The sequence below is a fragment of the Salvia splendens genome, chromosome 11 (genome assembly GCF_004379255.2).
Source record: "Salvia splendens isolate huo1 chromosome 11, SspV2, whole genome shotgun sequence".
Classification (NCBI taxonomy): Eukaryota; Viridiplantae; Streptophyta; class Magnoliopsida; order Lamiales; family Lamiaceae; genus Salvia; species Salvia splendens.
The window spans coordinates 9391057-9411724 of record NC_056042.1 but is presented as its reverse complement, the minus strand read 5'-3'; the positions used below and the strand labels follow the sequence as shown (position 1 = coordinate 9411724).

General features: G+C 35.7%; 1 long non-coding RNA gene and 1 pseudogene across 1 annotated transcript; one reads left to right on the top strand and one right to left on the bottom strand.

The window, feature by feature from the left end:
* Positions 1-10470: 10470 nt before the first annotated feature.
* Positions 10471-11745, bottom strand: LOC121754909. Its single transcript, XR_006040584.1, has 2 exons — positions 11227-11745; positions 10471-11025 (listed from the first exon to the last, which is right to left on the bottom strand). It is a non-coding gene; the product is annotated as an uncharacterized LOC121754909 (long non-coding RNA).
* On the top strand, positions 10971-19827 carry LOC121754908 (annotated as a pseudogene).
* Positions 19828-20668: the final 841 nt, after the last annotated feature.

Here is a 20668-nt window from a genome sequence, read left to right as displayed (position 1 = left end):
GTTCGCGGCCCACCGGTTCATGAATCAGAACCGGGACCGGAACAGGAGGTTTGAACCGGCCGGCGGGTTGCCGGTTCCAACGGGCCAGTTCAGGGTTGAAGTAATGTTGAACCGTGAACCGGCGGTTCAACCGAATTTTTTTTAAAAAATTATTTATAAAAATTGATTTTTATATTTAAAAATAATTTTACAAATAAATGAATACTAGAAATTCATAATAGCCCATATATATTTGATGGGCTTGTGAATTTATGAAACCATTCTTGGTTGTTTCTCTTTTATAGAGACATCCTTAAATGTTTTATGTTTTACTTTCGATGTGGGACAAAATCATTCTTGGTTGTTTCTCTTTTATAGAGACATTCTTGAATGTTTTATGTTTCACTTTCGATGTGGGACAAAATATGTTGAAGTATTTTGTTTTATAACTACATGTTTAGAGCATTCATTCATATTTTTCCAATGTGGGATACAAAACTTTCTTTTGACTTCTACTTTTCTTCATGTTTGTATGATATATATAAACAAAATTATTATTCAAATAAAGAATTATTGAGAAATATGATTTGTATATAGAAAATATTTATTTGTATAATAATTATTGTTAGGTTTATACAATTTGTATAAGAATTATTCTTTCAATGTGTATAATATTATTTATTAGTTAACATATACATAAATTTATAAACATAAGCAAATCGTTAATGATAAAGAACAAATGAATAATAGTTTATGTAATAATATTTGTTGTTAAATTATAATAATAGAAGATAGAGTATTAATATAGACGAAGAATGATGGACGATCTATTATAAACTTACAAATAATGACTTTTATCTCACATTGAAAGAAAGAGTAACACATCCAAGAATTTGTAACTATAAAAGAGAATAATGCAATATACTCTCTTCCAAATTGAATCAAATCCAATATACTCTCATCCAAGTATTGGCATTTTAAAAATCAAATCCAACTTTAAGTACGAAGTATTTTTTTTTTTGCTTTTTAGTCTTTATTATGTATAAAATGTGCTTAAACAAATTTTAAACAATAAGGTGAAAATTACAATTTTATTGATAATAAATTTAAATAAGACTAAAAATTACAACTTATAATGAATACATTTTATTTATAAAAATTAATAAACACTATTTCAAGTTAAACCTTTTGATTTTTAAAATATCAATACTTAATATTGGACTTGAGCATTTAAATTGGAAGATAGTTTATTGGATTATTCTTTTTTATAGTTACACATTCTTGGATGTGTTACTCTTTCTTTCAATGTGGGATAAAAGTCATTATTTAAGTATATGATAGATCGTCCATCATTCTTCGTCTATATTAATACTCTATCTTCTATTATTATAAATTAATAATAAATATTATTACATAAACTATTATTCATTAGTTATTTATCATTAATAATTTGCTTATGTTTATAAATTTATGTATATGTTAACTAATAAATAATATTATACACATTAAAAGAATAATTCTTATACAAATGGTATAAACCTAACAATATACAAATAAATATTTTCTATATACAAATCATATTTCTCAATAATTCTTTATTTTTATCAATCAAGAATATATTTGAATAATAATTTTATTTATATATTATACAAAACATGAAGAAAAGTAGAAGACAAAAGAAAATTTTGTACCCCACATTGGAAAAAGATGAATGAATGCTCTAAACATGTAGTTATAAAAGAAAATACTTCAACATATTTTGTCTCACATCGAAAGTGAAATATAAAACATTCAAGGATGTCTCTATAAAAAAAAGGATGTCTCTATAAAAGAGAAACAACCAAAATGATTTTGTCCCACATCGAAAGTGAAACATAAAACATTCAAGGATGTCTCTATAAAAGGGAAACAACCAAGAATGACTTTGTCCCACATCGAAAGTGAAACATAAAACATTCAAGGATGTCTCTATATAAGAGAAACAACCAAGAATGGTTTCATAAATTCGCAAGCCAATCAAATATATATGGGATATTATGAATTTCTTGTATTCATTTATTTGTAAAAATTGTTTTTAAATATAAAAATCAATTTTTATAAATAAATATTTTTTTTAAATTTCGGTTGAACCGCCGGTTCATGAACCGGAACCGGCAGTTCAGGCAAAAAACGGCTGTTTTGAACCGCCTCGTGAACCGGCGGTTTTTTGAACAGGAACCGGAACTGTCGGGACCCTTGGCGGGCCGGTTCCGGTTCATGCATATGATGAACCGTGAACCGCCGGTTCATGAACCGGAACCGGCGGTTCGGATCCATTGTGCATGCCTAGGTGCAAGCAAGGCGGAGGAACTGGCGAGGCAGGTGGGACGACTGACGAGGCAGAAGGGACAGTGCTTGTGGCTGGTTGATGATTTCCGCTAATTAAAGGGGAGAGAGGGATGGATGGAGAGAGAGGGAGGCGTTATTGTACGGTTTGAGAAATAGGAGTATTGAGTTATGTATACTACGAAGGCATTATTTTGGGTTGTTATTTGGGCTATTAATGTATTTAGATTTGTTTCTAAGCCCAAAATATCTATTTTAACTATTTAATATTTAGTGTATTCAGATTTATTTATTTTTATGCTCAAAATATATAATAATTAGGTAGTATCTATATATTTACTTTAGCTATTTACTTTAGCTATTTAATATTTTGTATATATAGGTGCAAGTTTACTTCCATGTCCACATTTAGTTAACTATTAATTACTTTTGGATTCTCCTTTTTTTCTTTATTTTGTTGTTATTAAGAGAATCCACCATGGTGGCGAGCGGACCGGCTAGCCGATCCCCGGCGCTAGCCGGTCCGCTCGCCGAACCATTGTAACCGGTTAGCCAAATTTCGGCGAAAAAATCGGCGAGCGCACGCCGATTTCCGAGCACTGGCAGATGGGCTCGCCGATCCGCTTGCCGCCATTGCAGGCTCCGGATCGGCGAGCGATCGGCGAGCGGATTTTTTTTATTTAATTTTCGAAACACTATAAATACGCGATTTGCACGTCATTTTCATTTACACCGCTTGTTTTAACGAGTATTCTCTCTATCTTAATTTCTGTACAAAAGCAATAACGCGAAATGGATAACAACAACGAAGGTACTCCAGTGACGATGGGGTCTCAAACTCCCTTGGTACCCGTGGGAGGTGGATGGGGTCCGATGCCCGGGTACTACAACATGTACCCGTAGCAGCAGATGATGTCCGGGATGGCAGCCGGGGGTAGTATGCCCGGGATGGCAGGCGGGGTTAGTATGCCGGGATGGCAGGGAGTACCGGGAATGCATCCCGGTATGCAGATGATGCCGGGGTGGGCACCCGGGATGTAAATGATGTCGGGGGGTACCGGCGATGCAGCCCGTGCCGCAGGGGACGCCGGGGGGGTACCGGCGATGCAGCCCGTGACGCAGGGGACAACGTCTATCACCCCAGTTTTGATTTTTCGTCTGCTTCTTCGCACACATCGACCCCATCGGAGACGTAGTTCACACAATTTGAGACTTTCTCCTTAAAGGAGTTGGGGTTTGATCTTCTCGGGGTTCCGGAAACTCACGTTCAAACGGGGGAGTAGGGCGGGGTCGGGGCGGCCCAAAGAAGAAGGGCAAGGGGAAGGGCAAAAGGGTCGGCGAGTCGTCGCAGCCGGTTGATGACGACAGCCAGGTACGGAGGAAGTGGACGGATGCGGAGAACGTCGAGCTGTCCAAGGCGTGGGTGAGTGTTTGCGATGATCCACTCACTTTGAACAATCAGAGGATCGTCAACTTGTGGGCCAAAATAGCAGCAGCCTACAAGGCATTTTGCCCGGAGGGGAGGCCACGCAACGGGGTGGAGTGCCGGAAGGCGTGGGACCGAATCAGGGCTGGGATCTCCCAATTTTCGGGCTTGTACGCCAACGCCCTCCGCATGCAGAGCAGTGGCCAAACTAACGAGGACTGCAGGAGGATAGCGGAGAAAGCATTCCCCGTGCCCGGGCTTTATAAGGAGTTCACCTACTGGAACTGCTATGAGGTGCTGACAGACTCCGAGAAGTTTCGGGCACGTGTCGACTCTGGCTGGCTGAAGAAGTAGCGAATGAACTATACCGGTGATTACAGCGGCAGCAGCGGCGGTTCCCACGACCTCCCCGAGGGTTCTCAGGAGCTCCCTCCCCTCCATCGTTCACTCGCCGAACTCGCCCCGCTGGTCAAAGGCGGGCCCAACGGGAATCGAGGGGGGTCTCCAGGGGTCCCAGGAGGCCCAGTCGGCATCCCCCCTGTTGGCCAGTCGACAGCCGATCTCGCCTTCTTCGCGCGTCAACAAACGCGGGCTCAGATGGCCAAGACCTTAGCCGATTGGAAGACGGCAACTGACCCCGAGGAGAAGAGTTTTCTTCACGCAATGCTCGTGAGCATGCGAGCCAATTTGAATGGCGCCGCGGCACGGTTGGGGGGCGACGGCGACGGAGGCGGTTTTTTTTTTTAATTAATGTAATTTTTTTAAATTAATGTATTTTTTTAATTAATGTACTTCTTAGGGTTTAATAATATAATTAAATTTTCCCGTATCTCTGTCGTAAATTTAATTCTGTATTTTGTGTGATTGTTAATTATTTATTTTATATAATTTTGAGTGATGTGACTAGGCTATTGCTGGGCTATTTGTTTGTTTTGATGATGTGGCAGGAGGATTTTTAGTGCTGATGATGTGGCAGGAGGAGTTTATGGCTGGTCTATTCTTATTGTGGATGCTCTAATTTCTTTTATTATTGTATTTTTATTAAACATGAGATTTTATGATTTAAACTTTAATATATAATATAGAATTCTATAAGCGATATCTTTTTAAAGTAAATAGAGTTTTAATTTGGTTTTGGGCACTATTATTATGTTTTAGAAGTTTGGTCCTAATTGAGACTTATAATTTATTGGACTCCGTAATACATATTTAAAAATTACTTATTTTGAATTTAGTAATTAAATTTATATACTATTAATTTATTAAATATTTTTATTACTTTAGTATATTGAAATTATTTAAAAATAAATATAAAATTTATACTTATATTTAATATTCAAGCTATATAATTTATAACTATACTTATATTTAAATTACTAAAGATAGTATACATTGTTAGAATTGAATTGACTTTGATTTATTCTATAACATAGTATATTGTTAATCAAGATATTTGATCATATTTTTAATTTTTAGGCTTCTCAAAATATTGGAATATGGAGTAGTAAATTCTTCATTTAGAATGCGACAATTATTCATATATTTAATGTGGATATGTTTAATATTCCATATATTTTTTAATTATTTTTTTTAATTAAGCTATTAAATTTGTATACTAATTTACCTTTTATTTGGATTAATGACTACCATAGCACTGTCAATAAACATTTTTTCTTACACATATTTTCTTTATATATATTGTATATATTATTCTAATTAACTCATACTCTTTTATCATAGTTACACATCTTCTTTTTGTCACTAATTTTTATTGTTTTTACTCCACTTAGATTAAAATTGTATAGATATTTCATTCATTAGGGAGTAGTAAATTCTTCATTTAGAGTAAGACAAGATAAGTATATTTATGTTTTTTTAAATCTTCACACTGCTTTGAATTCATATTTTCTATATATTTATTATATTTTGTATTCATTATTTGAAACTGTTACGTCCTGTGCATAGCACAAGTGTTAATACTAGTATTCTTAACGTACCACGGCCGAGCTGGGGTCTTCACAATGTTGAATCGGGCTTGAAGGACCCCAAAAGCTCTTTCAACGTCTTTCCAAGAAGCCTCTTGACGCTGTGCATAAAGAACCCATTTTGGGTCTTGCGGCTTGTTGAGCGTCTTCACGAAAGTCGGCCATTTTGGGTAAATACCATCGGCGAGATAATACCCCATGGTATGGATTTCTGTTGACGGTGAAGTCGATCACCGGTGCTACACCATTGAAAACATCATTGAAGAGGGGTGAAGAATAGAGCACATTCAAGTCGTTGTTGGATTCGGCCACACCAATATATGCATGCCAAATCTATAGGCAATAGTCGGCGACCGTTTCAAGGATAAGCATTGGACCGCCACCTTTTTGGCAGCTTAGTGTTACCCCTCACTACTAGAAAAATGAGTTGTTCTCACACTTTCAATATGACCTTTTATAAAAGATGTCAATATATATATCTAATCATTACTTTAACGTTTCATGACATTTATATTATCTATTAATGCTGCATTTTAAATAAACTAGTATTAAAACAGTCGACTAAATTTAATTTTATTATAATCAGTTAACAATTTGAATTAATCACTTAAAATCATATACAATTACATTATTTAATGATTGAAAATCACAAATATGTAAATTAATTTAAATTTACAATCACAATAACATAAATAAAGCAACTTTAAAAATCAACCAATCATATACACATATTTAAGATAATTATAAGAAATTTACATTGTTTACAAAATTAATCAAGCTTCCAATAACCACAATTAAAGTACTCTGTTATCTCCACCACAAAAAACAATAAGCATAATTTCATATATTTGTTCGTTGTATGCCATTTTGTGTCCATTTCTTTATGCAATTAAGAACAATTAAATACATGCAAAAATTGACTAAAAATGACATAAATTGGGGACGTGATAGAATATATTGTTACTACTACTTTACTATCCTAAATATGTGGAACATGAAAATATTGATATATTATAATTTTAGAAATAATTTTATAAAAGCGTCAATCAAATGCATACAAATTTAAATAGAATTCATATAACACTAAAAATTAAAATAATTATCAACAAATTTAAAAAACTGATAATCGAAACATCCTTCCAAGCCAAAAATCCTAGCCCTAATTAAAACCCCTCAATTTCTCAAACCTGGTTTCCTCAAAGTTGAAACACATCCGTGTCACTTCTTATTATCAAATGATACATATATCAATCAATCATCATTTCTTCGAGAAAATCCAAAATCAATTTACACAAGTTTCTATAATGAAATCATTCCTCGCTCTCAGTCCATTCATCTCCAATTCCTTTACTTCCATTTGAAACCTTCCACTCTTCTTCGCTCAATAACCACAATTAGCCCCTCCAATCTAAACTAAGAAATCTTTCAAATAACAGAATACACCTTTCCGGTTTGCATCACTTCTTCTTCGATCTCTCATCGGAGAGAGAGAACGCGTCACCCTTCGGATCAGCGGCGTCCACAGCTCTTTCTCATCCTCTTTCCACCGTCTAAGAGCTCCTCCGCGGAGGGAGACGCCGTTTCCCAATTATCTCAACTGCAAAATCGAGATCATCATCCCAAGCATTCACCATTGAAATGTCACCACCGCATGCAGAATTATCTTGTGCTAAGTATTTATACAGACTTTACTTTGTTTAGTCTTTTTTATTCAAATGACTTTTCATTCATTCTTATTCCTATATTAATGAATAGAGAAAATTAAACGTTACAATGGAGACCAGACCAATCTAGCTACTTTTTAATTTTATTATTCATAACGACATTAAATGTGATTAAGATGTCCTAGTAACTGACACAACGCCAGCTTAATCATACAAATTTGTTAACAAAAATTAATTTTAATTATATTAACAAAAATTGATATATATTGACAATTAATATCCCGTATCCATTCTTTGTATGATTCTCAATTAGCACTTTAGTCCTTTTCTCCCAAAGTAAGCCTTTTTTCACATTTGTATATTGAATAATGGGCTTCAGGTACAACTAATTAATTGCTTATAATATTCTACTACTATTAATTACGCCCTAACAGAATCACCGAAACAGAAGCACTAAATAGTGGAGTAATATTTCATTGGAATTGTTTTATGTATAAAATATACATAAATTTTTATAGTTATTGTATTTGTAAATTTTTATATGTTATTGTTTTTTATACATGACTCTTAAATATACCATTCATAAAGTTTTAATTTTACATTTTAGATTGTCTATTAAAATTAGTCACTTTATATTTTTATTAAGTTTTTTTATAATTAAATGAGACTCATTTTTCATGTATATATAATGAAGCTCCTACCAGTAGCGAATCCAGGGAGGGGCAAGATGGAGTGGTCACCCATCCCTGATGACTAGTTACTATGGACCCAACATAAATTTTCATTGGTCGCCCCTTCGTTTGCTCCTGACATCGCCCCGAGGAAGACGGAAATTGTCCGGTGCTATCTTGGGCCGACTTTTTGCAAGCCCAATCCATATTAAATTTAAGCTCAACACTCAAGAACCCAAGTTGTCCAACTTGATATCCTAACCAAATTCAAGCAATGCAAGTTGTTTATTCGTAAAACTGGAGGTTCGAGCTAAGAGAATCGGGCAGGAGATGGAATTGAGGGCAAACTCTAGATTATTGGTAATTGTTGGTGGAAAATGACCATTTTATTTCTATATTTGTTAATCTTAATTATTTTATTTATATATTCATAATAAGTTAATAACTTAGTTTGACAAATGAGAAATGTGATACATCCTCTTATTATATCTAATTAAATTTTAGCTTACTTAGTTTGGTGGAATTTTTGGTGTACTAAATTTTTATATATTAAATATTACAATGTAAATTATTTTTGTATATTTTAAATCAATTTTTTATTTATAATATGGATAATTATAATTATAGTGGTACAAAATACTATGTAGGTAAGAGTTTTTAAAAAATAGTAAAAAAAGGATGTGCAGTAAAGATTTTTAAAGAAATTTTGTTAAAAATTGTGAATGACTTAAATATAATATATCGAAAAATATCATATTACATTTTAATAGGAATGCAGAGAGATTGAGTGTTAGAATGACATAGATAAAATTTTCGGTATCTCAATGTTTTCTATAATAATCACAACGCTGAAATAAAAAAATATAGTAAATGACGAATATTTTTTTTTGTGTTCTTTTGAAATTTGAAGCATGCTTTTTTTACACCGGGGACGAAGCACAGTGGCAATTACGCCCTCTACTACTAATATTTATAGCTTCCGTCCTTGTTTGTAATGTATTGCTAATATATTAGGATAGTGTTCAATGCGTTAAACAAAATAATGTTGAAATACTCAGATACAATTCTATAAAATAAGCTAAAATAGAATTTACTTAGGACTAAAGAAGTAACAAGGGTGTGGTAGGATGAATAATTGTGAGATACGTTATAATCTTAGGATTATGGTGAAGAGATGATTATTACATTGAAGATTATTAATTTTATAATACTATTAAATAAGGAAAGGAAACATGTATTTAGAAAATTGGTGGAATATTATGTGCATATCTTTGTCGATATGTATCCAATTTATATATAAATGTGAAAAAGCTCCATTCGACACTATCATAAATTAGAAGAGTAAATTAGGAATTTAGCTGGAGATTTATTAAGCGCCAAAACATAAATTAGAGGAATAAATTAGGGATTTAGCGGGAGATACATTAAGCGCCAAAACATGAATCTCACAACCGTCCACTCCCCCCACAACTCCAAGCAAATTCATGAACTCACAATAATCTCAGATAGTTTAGCAAAGAGAACAAGAACGAGAAGAAAATCAAGTTGAGACCTACCTCTGATTCTTGCAAGGTGAGTTTTTTCAGTGAAATTATTCTTAGAACGAATGATGTAATATATTCACGGGAATGATAATCTATTGTTGCTAACATAGCTTTTATGTTTTAATCACATACTATAGGTTTCAATTGAATTTTATTATGCAATGTGATCAATTAAAGTAATTTTTGTTTTACCCCCAAGTATTTGATGAAATGATCTCAAGTTTCACTATATCATTTTTTACCAGCTATTGTCTTTAATTATTTCCAGTCCAGTGTATGTAGTTGCATATAGCTTCTAAAGGAGGGACACGGATTAAAAAAAAGTGTTTGTTTACACGAGGAATGGAATATGTCAACACAAAGGTTTACAACTTGTGAAGGTAAAAAAAATGCTTGGTTTCTAGGTGATAGTAGGAAAAGAAAATTGTGTTATGTTTCGATTAAATAGTGAAACTAAAAAACCTGATTGATTTATTTTAACAACAATAAAACATCCCCATTCAAATAATTCCACCCCTAAACTCCATTTTTGCATATTAATCTCATTGAAGAATTATTCAGTTCCAAATTTTCTTCCTATATTTAGTACTTTGTCTAGTTAAATTCTAAACCCATTGTAACCGTAACGCCCCACTTTCTGAACCCTAAAATTTTTGCATTTAATGCTTTTAATGCCGTAAAGTCCGTGAATTAAATGTTGAGTGAAATTGTTATTTGATATTTTTGTATCCTAGTTTTGAGTTGGATTTATGAATGTGTGTTGACTGAGTCAACATAAATAATTGATTCGGGGTTAATTTAATTATTATTCGAATATTTGGGATTATTGACAAGGTTACGAGTTGAAATCGCAATGGTGAAATCACAAGTCGAATATTAATAATTCCTTTCATTGACGAATATTTATTGGGCTCACCTCCGTGTTGGATCCGATATATTAAACAAATAATACAAGTTTGAAATATAAACTGTGGAGTACACAATTTAAATAAAATATAAAGGGTTTTGAGCCCAAATGAATTAAATCCTACACTAAATTGCTCCAAGAAATTTGGATATCCAATTTTTTGACGCTCCTACCTACCGTTCCTCTACTCTCCAATATGCTCCAAAAATAAACCCACCATTCAGTCTTAAATTTTAATCAATCACCAAAATCACTCGGTTATTTCAACCCTAATCTTTCTTTCTTTTCTACCGCTTCTCGCAGCTTAACTCTCACCCAAATCTCAAGGAACTCTCAACTCTGCAATTCACTCTCAAGAGCGAGGCTGGCCTCTCCTAATTAAGGTATTTCCTAATCATGCCTGACATCTCGAACTCCTAACTTTGTTTTCAACCAACTCATAAAATTTATGTGAACAGAGAGCTTGGCAGTTTGTTGTTCAAGCTACACCCAATTCAATCCTGTGATTGTCTCAATTCCCTTCCCTGTTGATCAACCAAATTCAGAAAGGAGAAAATAGAAGCCACAAAGAACCAATCATCTGTGGTTGAAGGTATACACCTATTCCACCTAAATCCGATGATTTCATATTGCATACGCCACCGTATACCACAATCTACCAATCGAATAAAATAAATAGAAGCAACCCGAATTAAGAATCGAACATAAATAAATCAAAATCGTACTTTTAATAGGGAAACAGGGCTGCTTCGAGGGTGGAATCGGGGCTGCCGAGTGAGAAATCGGAACTGCTGAGCCGGCGGACCGGCGGCGCGTGACAGCAGTGGCCATAACAAGATCATAAATGTGAATCCATGGAGATGGATATGATGAACACCGAAGGAGATATTTTGGAGAGGGAAAACAATCTGATCTCTCTTATTGATCGAATGAATTGATACAAAGCCAACCACCTTATATATGATGCATGGTGTAGGTACATCTAAAGCATGAGATAAAATCTCCTATAACTAACTAATGTCATTAACAGAAGATGACAGACAGCTAGCACGAGCGGTTATTGAGTGAATTCATATATTCTAATAGGCGATTTGGAGAAAACGACGGGTTCTGGAGCAGCGACGGTCGGAGGTTGGCGACGGCAATGGAAGGGGGTTGTGCCGGAGATGATGAGAGGAGGACGTGAGTTAGGCCATCTACAACGCTGTTGTTATACCGTTGCTTAACCGTTCCTTAAACTACTATTTGCGGACCCTATTGTACATTTTTACTCCATTCCTTAACCAAGGAACAGAACCTGCAACCTTCCGTTCCTTAACCGTTCCTTATATTACTATTCATTCAATTTCATTTTTTATTTTTATTTCCAACCCAATTCAATTAAAACAAACACACTTCATTAAAAACACACAACATAAAAAAACTACAACTTAAAATTAAAAAAAATAAAAAACACACAATTAAAATCCTAAAAAATTATACGTTGCATAATTTAAAATACAAATTTAAAGAAAAAAAACTACTCCGCCGGCGAATCATCCCCCGAAGGCGGTGGAGGTGCAATAGGAGGCAGAAGGCCAAGTTGTGCTGCCATATACACAATTCCGTTCCACCAGGCTTGGTATTGGGAGGGCGAGAAGCGGGAAGTGTCCGCCATTGTGGCGGTCATGTACACCGCCATAAGGGTGTTCGAGCCTCCCCCGAGCCCGCCTGGCTTGATTCGCCTCGGCCCTTCCTGGCTCTAGCCGCTTTCGCCGCCTTCGTCCCTTGCGGCCGTGCTCGTAAACTCCTACGGTGCACCCTCTTGTGCGCCGCTGCCCTCACCGGTGTCACCAGACGAGTATTGGCCACTCGTCGTGTGCTTCGTGCGCTTTGAGGTTGAGCCCGAGCTGGAGCGGACACCGCCGGCCCACCTTTCCTCGTCCTTGATGACCTGCCAAATATCAACATATTTGAATTGTTTACCGCTGTCATGGTTGTAGACGTGCAAAGCCGCCCTCAGAATGTCGGCTCCAGAAGCTCCGCTTTGGTAGTGCGCTGCTTCGGTCGAGTAGATGCCGCATAATTTTTTGACCTGTTTGTCAATTCGGCCAAAGTGAGAGCAGAGCATCTTATATGTGCGCTTCCGGGACCCTTTCGGCTTAATCTGGTGGTAGATCTCGGTGACCTTTTCCCAGAAGCACTTGTTGGGTTGTTGATTCCCGACGACGGGATCGTACGAGACGGTGATCCAGGCGTTCTACACCGCCATCGTTTCGTTGTTGCTGTACGGATGCCGACCTACATCCTCCTCTTCCTCCTCCTCCTCCTCCTCGCCCGCCTCCGACTCCGCCCTGGAGCTTCCACCGCCTCGAACTCCTCCCCCGCCTCGGCCTACTCTCAGAGTGGGTTCAACGGGGAAATCCTCCCGAATCTGGGACAATCTCTGCGAATACCGCGGGGCTGAGGGACGAGCGTATGCATCCACGTCAAAAGTGGGTGGTTGGTACCCACCCGGCATTGCCGAACCCTGGGTGCCCAGTGTCGAGGAACTGGAACCACTCAATGTGTTGTACATGGTCTCCCAATCGTTAAACGTGTTGAGATACCACCTGACGGAGCCGCCACCGCCGTAGTTGCCGTCGCTGGATATTTTGTGATGAGATGTTAGATGAAAATTGGAGAGGAAATGAAGTTGATTTAGAAAGAATAGATGTGTAGTTGTGTGTGAAATGAGGATGAATAATGAGTATTTATAGAGTAAAAAATTTAAAAAAAAAAAGAAAAAACGGATATAAACGGTAATATTACCGTTTACAATTTTTTTTTTAAATTCGAATTTAAAAAAAAAAGATTTATTACGTCATCGTGACGACGCCCACTCGCGGGCCGGCGAGTGGGCGTCACGAATGGCGCAGGGGCGCTCTACGTCGCCATGGGACGGGTTACGGGACGAGATGGGAACGGTTCCGGGGCGGGACGATGTGCCGCAACGCGTCGCGCTAGGGTTCCGTCCCTCCGGCACGGAACGCGGGACGGTTCCGCGCCGCATTGCGGGTGCTCTTAGGAATTTGCGTTCAATTTGGGAATTTTCCTGTAGAGAGAGAGAAAGGGTGTAGCCGACGGATTTGAATTGGGAGTTTATGTTCTTTTGTTTAATCCTTTTGAGCATCCACGATGGGCCGCCTATAGGGCGTCCTATCCTCCGCCGCATCAGCATTTTATCATCCACCCACCCTATAGTCTGCCCTATAGTTTTAACTCCTATAGTTTTATCAATTAGCAAAAATAAATATAAAAACACCATAAATTAAAGCCAAATCCTATTGTAAGAATTTGTTTTTTATTTTTTATATTTTATGTTTGCAAATATGGAAAATCATTCGATTCATTAATGAATTTAGAGAGAAATTGAGATGGGGAAGAGAGTGGAGTGAAAGATGTGAAATAAAGTAAAAGAATTGATGATATATATAGAAGAAAATATAAAAAAAAAAAAAAAAAGGAAATTGTCTTGCATTGTCCGGGGCGGAGGATAGTCCGGAGGATGCAAAAATTGCATGATCGTCAGCGGACGATGCATAGGGCGCGGAGGAAGGAGGGCGCATTGTCCGCTTACCTACAGTGGCAGTTGATAGCTCGGAGGATGTATCGGGCGGGCTATCCTCCGCCCCATCGTAGATGCTCGTAATATTATTTGGTGTCGTGAGGTACACCGTATATACGGGTATGTGCTGGAAGGGGTATTTTATTTCTCCTCATTTTGTTTTATTTACTCAATGCTTCCTTATTTTTAAATTTGGGCCTTGTTACAATTATTTGAAATTGGGGGTCTAGTTTGGGCAAATGAGAACTTCTAGTCCGTGGACTGATTATTCCTTATTTTACGTTCTTTGGGCTGGTGAATGTAATTGTTTTGGGCTATGGAGTTAATTAAATCATCGCTGGTTGAGATATTTCTTTGCCAAATTGTTGGGGACTTGAGCGGTCGGAATCAATGTTATCAATCTCGTATGGCGGCTTATGGCGGTTCGCCTAAAAACCGCCACAGGGATATGGCGTATTAGTATGGCGGATATGACGGTCAATAATTAATTAAATAAAATAATACTTGTATATTTATATATAATTCAGAAATTAGAAAATAATTAAAATATAACATTTAAAACACTTTAAACAATTAATAAAATATAAAATACAACTCTAACCTCCATGTTTCTTGCATAATGCCACATTCCTAAATACAGTGCACATGCAATGTTGTCAAAAGTCGGATATGGCGGTGCTATGGCAGTGACATGGTGCTATGGCAGTGACATGGTGCTATGGCGTTTCCACCACTGAACGCCATGCCATAGCGCCATGGCGCCGCCATATCCGCTATTTGATAACATTGGTCGGAATTAATCGAAATACCTAAGCTTCTAATTGGAGAAAATGTAATCCTATCAATAAAAATAATTGAAGCCTTAAGATGCAGAGAAAATCAGATCTGTAGGCTACTTTACTACTTCAATAATTTATAAGCACTTTTGTTTAGCATGAAGCCAATTACCAGACTAAACTAAAATAGATAGTGAGCAAATCTGTGAGCAAATCTCATAAATTTACCCAAATTGTGTTTAAATTTACTGAATTTCCCAGCATATTGAGCAACAACTTATGGATTTGGAGTATTAAAAATAACAGGTTTGTGGAAGGTTTCAGTGAAACAGAAGAGTGTGGTGATAAAAAAGGGTGGTGAGATTTGGAGAATGTGATGATGATGATGATGATGATCAAATTATAGCAGAGAGAGATATATAGATGGCTTAAATTATTAGTAACAAGATAGGTGGCTGCTGAAGAGGATATATAAACTTGTAGCTGAATTTCGTGGGCCATTTCACTTGCAATTAGGCAATAATTATTTTTGCATAGATAAAGCATTTTTGAATTAGGGTGGTAGAGCAGTCAAATTTCTTTTCTGCAAAAGATGATTGATGCCATAGGCCTAACCTATAATGCTGTTTTTATGCTTGTAGTGTGTTTCTTTAGTGAAACATCACCAGAACCCAATGAAGATATGTTGGTGATGGAAAAATTGTCATATTTAGGTGATTGGTAAGACACGCCAAATTGGGCGTGTTTATATATAGATTTTGTTTTTAAAAGTTCATGAATAAATTAAATACGGCAGGGACGATGATATTTTTCCCATAGACGGAAGAAATAACAAGGTGGATACATTTTTGTTATTGTAGTAGTAAGGTAGCCTACATATCCGATTTTCTCCGTTGATCAATGCGTGTGACTGTGATGAGTAAATAATAGTGATAAGAATTAAATGTGTATTTTTTTGACATTTTCAAAATTCATAAGAAAATAAAAATAAAACCAAATTATGTGTATTTTCACAATCCAGAACCTCACCAATGGAGTATTTGTTGCCGACTCTGAGGAAGAAGCAAGAGGTCGATTCTCTCATTAGAGACACCTTAGACAAAGTCCTCGTCCTTCGCTTCGGTCTCTCTTCTGATGCCGTCTGCCTCCAGCTCGACGACGTCGTACGCGCTCCCCTTTTCTCTTACATCTTCATATTTTCCCCAAATTTCATCGATTCAGAATCGTAGTTGATTTGATGTTACCATGTGTTTATTGGTCGAAAGCTGTATAAATCGGCGAAAGACGTGTCGAAATTCGCGACGGTGGCGCTAGTGGATGCGGCGGAGGAGGAGATTCAAGTTTATCTCAAGTATTTTGATAAAATGATACTTTTGCATTATAAAATGATAGTTTGAGGGGCTAAAATGATAGTTTCAAATGATAAAATGATACTTTTGTTTAATAATGTTAGTTTTAGATTTTGGATGATAAAATGATACTTTTGCATCATAAAATGACAGTTTGAGAGGATAAAATGATAGTTTCAAACGGATAAAATGATACTTTTGTTTAATAATGATAGTTTTAGATTTTTGGATGATAAAATGATACTTTTGCATCATAAAATGATAGTTTGAGGGAATAAAATGATAGTTTCAAACGGATAAAATGATACTTTTGTTTAATAATGATAGTTTTAGATTTTTGGATGATAAAATGATACTTTTGCATCATAAAATGATACTTTGGGCGGATAAAATGATAGTTTCAAACGGATAAAATGATACTTTTGTTTAATAATGATAGTTTTAGATTTTTGAATGATAAAATGATACTTTTGCATCATAAAATGATACTTTGAGCGGATAAAATGATAGTTTCAAACGGATAAAATGATACTTTTGTTTAATAATGCATAGTTTTAGATTTTTGGATGATAAAATGATACTTTTGCATCATAAAATGATACTTTGAGCGGATAAAATGATAGTTTCAAATGATAAAATGATACTATTGTTTAATAATGCATAGTTTTGGATTTTTGGATGATAAAATGATACATTTGCATCATAAAATGATAGTTTGAGGGGCTAAAATGATAATTTCAAATGAATAAAATGATACTTTTGTTTAATAATGATAGTTTTAGATTTTTGGATGATAAAATGATACTTTTGCATCATAAAATGATACTTTGAGCGGATAAAATGATAGTTTCAAACGGATAAAATGATACTTTTGTTTAATAATGCATAGTTTTAGATTTTTGGATGATAAAATGATACTTTTGCATCATAAAATGATACTTTGAGCGGATAAAATGATAGTTTCAAATGATAAAATGATACTTTTGTTTAATAATGCATAGTTTTAGATTTTTGGATGATAAAATGATACTTTTGCATCATAAAATGATACTTTGAGCGGATAAAATGATAGTTTCAAATGATAAAATGATACTTTTGTTTAATAATGCATAGTTTTAGATTTTTGGATGATAAAATGATACATTTTCATCATAAAATGATAGTTTAAGGGGCTAAAATGATAATTTCAAACGGATAAAATGATACTTTTGTTTAATAATGATAGTTTTAGATTTTTGGATGATAAAATGATACTTTTGCATCATAAAATGATACTTTGAGCGGATAAAATGATAGTTTCAAATGATAAAATGATACTATTGTTTAATAATGATAGTTTTAGATTTTTGGATGATAAAATGATACATTTGCATCATAAAATGATAGTTTGAGGGGCTAAAATGATAATTTCAAACGGATAAAATGATACTTTTGTTTAATAATGATAGTTTTAGATTTTTGGATGATAAAATGATACTTTTGCATCATAAAATGATACTTTGAGCGGATAAAATGATAGTTTCAAACGGATAAAATGATACTTTTGTTTAATAATGCATAGTTTTAGATTTTTGGATGATAAAATGATACTTTTGCATCATAAAATGATACTTTGAGCGGATAAAATGATAGTTTCAAATGATAAAATGATACTTTTCTTGTTACTCTTTTTTCATACAAAATTATTAGCATCTAAATCAAGATGTTTTGATGGAAAAAGTAGAACAAGCAAATTACCTTGCTCTCTTTTTTCTAATATTTCAAATCCAGAAATGAGTACTTATGCTGTTACTATAACGGGCCCAGAACATATTTCATTAACTAGATGTTTCTGTCTTGATTAAGTAATTAGCGTATTAATTTATTCAAGTAGTAGTTGTTAGTACTCACAAGCACTAATTTGACTCAGATGTGCATCCCATTAACTAATCTAACAACCATTTCAGCTGAATTTTCAATTAGAACTACAAATCTTGCCAAGTTGCATACAGATTGCAAATTGAGAAATGCAAATCTGGGAGGAAGTATATTTTAGCAAGCTCTACATACAAATTGAGAAATGCAAATCTGGAATAAAGTCATATCAATCTAGAAAAGTTTGTAATTCCCAAGCACACATGCACAAACAATTGAAACACAATCCAAATCGGCGATGAAGACGAATTAAATTTTCAAGCAAATGTGGTCGACGAATCTGCAAATCATTCATAGATTACCTAAAACTATGATTACCAAACGGGCTAACAAAATTTCATACAAAATTGAATGCAAACCCTAAAATCGATGGCCGACCTCTCTTTGAGGAGCTGGGGCTTGAAACGGTGGAGTGAAGGGGTATAATTGTGACTTGGCCGAATTTCACCAAACGGGCTTGGCGAGATTGAGCAATATCGGAGGGGAGGACCTGGACAGTGTTATAGGTGAAATGCAGGTAGCAATCTTAAATTTCATCCGGATCTTGATTGGATTACCGGGTCGCGAGATAGTATATCAGTACAACCAAACGGCTGATATACCTCCGATAGGCGGCCCTATCAAGTCCTATCAGTACAACCAAACAACCCCTTGTAGTTTATTGATAGTTTGAGGATGATTTGATGTTGGTGAAATCCTTTCTCTTTGTCCACCATAGGCATAGGCATTACTTGTAGTTGCATAATTCATCTTTGTTTCATACCTATTGCAGAAGTGCAGATCACACTAAATGGGTTGGTACATTTAAGAGAAAGCAAGACTTTGTGGATGTTGTGGAGGTATCTTATCTCTCTCTCTCTTTCTCTTTCTCTCTCTCTCTCTCACACACACACATTGGATTCTTGAGTGAATGCTTCACCACTTTCACTTCCTAATTGAACAATCTCATCTCCTTCCTAAACGTTTCATCATAAACTAGCTCGCCGGCTAACTTGCAATTTCTTTTCATATGATATCATATTTGCATGTTTGACCATTAAGGACTAACTTAGTTCATAACTTTGCATAGGATCTTCCCCCTTCATGTTTTCAGCTCATTTGAAGAATTCCAACCATAGCTAATTTCACATGTCAGAAATATGATACCCCTTGGGGAAACACATTGAACCCTTTAACTCAAATGAAAATCTGGTAGTTAGTCTTCTTTGTGAAATATCTAAATAGATGTAGAGATTGATGGTAATCCATAGTGGTGTACAAATATCTTTATCGTTATATTTGGCTTCGCTTTGATAAGTAGTCTTTATGTGAGCAGCCTAGGAGGTAACATCTGCAAATGAATTAATCGGGTGACTTGGTTTCACCTCTAGCTCTTGCTTGTAAACTGCTTTCTTTCGTTTGCTTGGTCATGTATGCATATGCAAAGTTTGTTCTTGATTATGTTGTGTATGTTCACTTTGAAGGAACATATGGTCCAAGGATGTAAATCTAGCCTATGTAAATACATGCGATATACAGAGCGGCAATGAAGGGTAAGCTGATTGTAAACTGTCCGCTTCCCCTGAGAGAATACCAAAGTTTCAGTTGCTATATAATGATGTTTAGGAGGTTCAGTTGCAAAGGTTACCACAACAGCAATTCTCTGTTGTTGTGATGCAATAACACTGGCATGGTATTGTTTGTAAACAACAGAGAAGTATATCGAAGACCTATTGAATTAACATTGCTTATTTCGTTCTAACATTTAACTTTCTTGTCTGTAAGTTGGGAACAACATATATTCTAAGGTGTACTTTCACTTTCTTTTTTGGAATTTTGTTCATGTAGACTACACACCGGGAGCTATCATCTTTGGTGTAACATTTGGGATTCTCTTCCAAGCCCACAATTGTAACAAAGTACAAGCTCCCCACGACATCGGTCCTCCTACCAAGGTAGCAAGAGTCGCACCACCCCAGCTATAACTAGAACACCGATCTATAGCTAGAATGAAGTTTTATTCCCGGAGGAATTTGAGATCATCAAACCACCAAGTAAAAGCAGACAATAAACACGAGCCCGTTGAACATATATATAGTTATCGTGTTCATCACTCAACTCAATCCTTAATTGATTTGATAAAGTTGTCTGCTTTGAAACCAATTCTTTCAATTCAACTTTATCCGGTGTAAATCCAAGATAATCTAAAGAAAGCTGCATCCAATAGCTAACATCCTTAGTGGGAATGTAACATGTCAGAGCATCACCGTCAATTTTAAGGCCCCATAAGACCTCCACGTCTTCCAATGTACCTGTCGCTTCACCGACTGGGAAGTGAAACATGTGAGTCTCTGTCCTCCAACATTCAATCAACGCGGTGATCAGATGGTGGTCAATGTCCATTGGCTGGTCACACCTCAATATGCCGCCAAAGCCTATCTCGTCTATTATCGCCAAAACACGGGGATGTATGGGAATATTCCAAATAAGTCCAAATTTGGGTGATCCCTCGATGGTGCGTCCCGTTGTCTCCCCTGGATCCAATTTCCATTTGAGTTAAAAT